Below are 4567 nucleotides of genomic sequence, written 5' to 3' on the forward strand. Positions count from 1 at the left end.
TGATTACCTTGGCATAATAAACAAACTGAACAGGCTGCCTTCGCTTCCCTTACCTCACTTGGCCTTTGTAAATTTTTTAGCATGTTGGTAATGGCAGCAAGTTGGGCTGACACGGCATTATTAGAATCTAGCTCGAGAGCTCCATGTGTCTTACGCCCAAACCCATGCTTAGTTGAGGGAAACTGATAATCATTAGTAGCAATCCTATCCAAGATGTCAAATGCCTCTGCTCGTGAGTTATCCAGTAACGTCCCATTTGCCGAGGCATCTAGCATCATCCTTGTGGGTGCATTTACTCCATTATAGAACATCACTACTTGTGTCCAATCTTGAAAACCATGGTTTGAACACTTGCGAAGCAATGCTTTGTATCTATCTCAGCACTCATGCATCGACTCATCATCAGCTTGACGGAATGAAGCAATGTCGTTCCTAAGTTGGGTGTTCATGTTCGGAGGATTATACACAGCAAAAAATATTTGCACAGATCTATCCACGACTCCATAGAACCTGCTGGAACTCCACTCAACCATGCCCTTGCTCTGTCTCGTAGGGAATATGGGAATAGCTTTAATTTCAGAACATCTTCGTGCACCCCTTGTTGGCGAAAAGAATCACACACTTCCAAGAAGTTACGAATATGCTGTCTGGCATCTTCATTTGGCATGCCCCCAAACTGCCCTATAGAGTTTAACATGTATGTTGAACATGACAGGTTTCAGCTCGAAATGGGCTGCCTAAATATCGGGTGCCACAATTCCAGGGTTGAGATCCTCTAAGATTGGATTTAAATGATCACGAATAGCCCGAGGCCTAGCTGCATTCCCAGCATTTGGATTTGCCTCGGCATATTGATCACCCTCATGGCCAATGCCCTGATTTCCGAGTTGGTACATATTGACACGTTGTGCTCGTCTTCTTTGTCTAAAGAGCCTTTCAATTTCAGGATCAATAGGTTCCAATGGTTCTTCAGGGTTGCTTCTGGTCATAAACTCGAAAAAATCTAAAAAATTAAAGAAAATATAAAGTAAAGATAACTAAAAGAAAAAAAAATTTACACAAGTAATATAAAAATGCTATGACAAATCAATTTGACTTCCAGTTGCAATTCCCCGGCAACGGTGCCAAAAACTTGTCCGCTGTTTGTGAGTACTAAAATATGATGCGGATATGTGTGCAAGTATACACAATCGAACAAGTAATAAAGTGATAAGTAGAGTATCGTCTCCACAGGGAATTGGGGAAATCAAATAGGTTTGTCAAGGCACTTTACTTTGTCACCTAAGTAAAGTTAGTTATGGTATATACAGATGAGAATGCAGTGGCAAAATGGAATGGACGTAGTGGAAATGTAGTGGTGATAGTGTGGTAGCAGATGGATATGTCGTGGCAAATTAAATTGTGATACGTGAAAACAAATGGAAATGCAAGGCAAAATAAAATGCAAATACTAGATTTAATATATGTAGGACTTTAGCTTTCTTAGCTTTCTCACAAGACAAGCAGCAATGGAAATGAGTGATGAGAGACACAAGGAAAACTTAAGTTTATTTCTCTGAATGGTGCTTCTTCTATGCTTACCCTGCCCGACAGAGTCTACTGATGTGTCCTATGCTATCTCTAGTAAGGGACTCGACAGACTAAAGATGCCCTGGCCAAACCGATTGGCGTAAGCCCTAGCAGTGACCCTATTGGTTCAGCTAATAGGATATGTCTCGGCAATACCTTTTTGCGGCAGCATTAACATCTAACCTATCGTTTATACCCAACTCCTTTTAGTCGAATGAAATCCTAGCCTTATCTCTAAGGTGGATTAGGCCTAGTTACTACCTAGAACCCGTTGTTTATGTAGTTCCTCCCTAGCTTCTCTCGAAGTCTAAAGATAAATTGCCAAGGCATTCTCTCGAACCTCATGAACCCTCCTAAGGAAAGGCTACTCTCGTAGCTCCTACAACCTTAAGGCTTTAAGTCTCACAAACAAAACAGAATAAAGCATGAAATAACAACCATTCATTAAAATAACAACTTAAATAACCATGCGAACTCCCACCAAATAGGATTAGTTCATGGTGGGGCTCGAAATCAACAAGCACAAAGCAAGATTCATTCGTTCCTTACAACCCAACAACAAAATATAAAAGCAAGGACTAAGGGGAGGAGAGAAAGCCTTCGATGTGCAGTGTCAAATGCCTTCCTCGGCCACCAAGGACTGCTCCCAACGGATTAGCTCATCTCGGATGCTTAGAACGCCACTCCCTTTTGCTAGTCAAGGAGAAATGCCACAGCAAGTGGGATTGACGGAGAAAGATGAGACTTTCTCTCTATAACTTTTTTAAGATCAAATGTGGTTGGAACTAAAAGTCTTTTAACATTGTGGCTTCATCATATATTTATAGGGGGAGAAAAACCCTAAAGATTTATGTCAAAATTCCAAATATACCCCAAATCATGCTTAATTCACGTGATGATCGGGTAGAACTGGCAGTGATTCTGCTGGGCAGCTGGCAATGGTCCAGCCTGGGTGGTTGACTGGGCAGGTAAGGATCTACGCTGATCTAGGCAGATTTCTCGGTCATGATCAAAGATCCGAATTTCTCGGTCATGATCAGAGATCCCGTGAAAACAGGGACAACTGGCTCCAAAAATATCTTCTTTCATTTTGTTCGCTCTCGAAATGCCAATCCAGCTCGGCATTTTCATTCTGCTCAGCAATCTTCTTATGCCATGGCATTTCCTTTTTTTTCTTTTCCTTGCTATCAAATCATGCACATCATCAAACAAACACCTTCCCCATAAAACAACACTGATAACAAAATAAAATGCCACGGCAAATAGAATTCCACCTCATGCAACTATATGCTCCTAAATGCATCTAAATGATCCTAAATGGGCTCTTAGACATTCAATAACTTAAGTGAAAATGTCCCAAAATGTGTCCTTTTTACGGAGTTATCAGTAGGGTGTTACACTGAATTTTTACTTTTGCTATAAACCTATCAATATTTCATTCCAAACTTATCTTTTGCAAAGGATCAACAATTATAAGTTGTAATTCCTTACTCTATTTGGGTTCCACATCCGAAACTAATGTAGTTTCTACTTTATTACTTGATATACGACACGTGCACTTGCATTGAATGTTGTAACAATTTCAAAGCATCAAGTTTTTGGCACCGTTGTCAGGGAGAAATGATATTGCATTAGAATTGTTTTCTTTGTTTTCACTAATTTTTTCCTTATTCTTTTTGTAGGTACTTTCTTTTTAGTGTAGCATTGTTGGTGCATGACACATAGCAACAACGAGGACTTAGAACCGTTTGATCCGAAAATTGAGCGAACCATCTATCGAAGTAGGAAACAATATGAACAACAACTAAACATGGCTCAATATGGTGTCTCGCCTTTACAACATGTTCCAATACCACAAAATAGCTACAACATTGATGACCGCAATAGGCCAATCTGAGAGCATGTTGTGCTGACCTTAGATGATCTGAATCCTAGCATCGTTAGACCTGCCATCCATGTTGGGCACTTCAAGTTGAAGCCTATTATGTTCCAAATGCTACAGTGTATGGAACAATATAATGGTTCATTCACCGAGGATCCTAGAGCACACTTGTGAGCATTCATGGAATTATGCGATTCATTCGTTCAACAAGGAGTTCCCGAGGACGTTTTGAAGATGAAATTATTTCCTTGCTCTCTTCGTGATAAAGTAAAGACGTGACTTAATTCGTCGCTGCCTGGATCTATAACATCATGGAATGAGCTTGCTCAAAAGTTTTTGTTACGATTTAATCCTCCCTTCATGAATGCAAGATTGATGAATGACATCACATCTTTCACGCAACTGGAAGATGAGAACTTATATGAAGTTTTGGAGCGATTTAAAGATTTATTGCGCAAATGCTCGATGCATGGTTTCCAACATTAGACACAAATAAAGATATTTTACAATAGTCTTAACATGCAAACAAGGATGGTTGTAGATGTCTCTGCCAATGGAGGATTGTTGGACAAGTCTTAAAACGAAGCCTATGACTTTCTTGAAAGGATCTCCAAAAATGACTACTAATATCCTAACACAAGGATTATGTTGGTCTTCCGGAGAAAAAGTGGCTAATGTGATATAATCCAGTGTTCTGCTTCGTATATTTAAAGCAACATATGAAGCAATCACTCAAAGGATATCTTATGTCAAACCTTGAGTACAAGGTTCTGTTTGGAGGTGGGGTAATGTTATGAATCAAGAATTGAATGAGGTTATGAAAAATTATGTCAAGAGGATCATTTGAAGATATTATCGAATCATTTCGTGGGACTTTATTTTAATTATATTACTGAAATATTAGTATGAATAAGTTAAAATGACCTAAGGATTGGATTTGTATATGCTATTTTGTTAAACCTTTGGCTACGGTTACTTTCTCTCTAAGTTCAGTGTTCATTGTTGAAATCTTTTTTATTTTCTTTATTCTCCTTTCTCTCTGTCTTTTACTGTTATTATTGAAATTACAAGAAAATTTCCTACATGTTCATTATCATCATTATCATGCATCTTTTT

General features: G+C 38.9%; 1 non-coding gene across 1 annotated transcript; it reads right to left on the reverse strand.

Moving 5' to 3' along the window:
• Positions 1 to 3820: 3820 nt before the first annotated feature.
• LOC120181299 lies at positions 3821 to 3927 on the reverse strand. Its single transcript, XR_005521744.1, has one exon. It is a non-coding gene; the product is annotated as a small nucleolar RNA R71 (small nucleolar RNA).
• Positions 3928 to 4567: the final 640 nt, after the last annotated feature.

Source organism: Hibiscus syriacus, unplaced genomic scaffold (assembly GCF_006381635.1).
Source record: "Hibiscus syriacus cultivar Baekdansim isolate YM2019G1 unplaced genomic scaffold, ASM638163v2 tig00003715_pilon, whole genome shotgun sequence".
NCBI lineage: Eukaryota > Viridiplantae > Streptophyta > Magnoliopsida > Malvales > Malvaceae > Hibiscus > Hibiscus syriacus.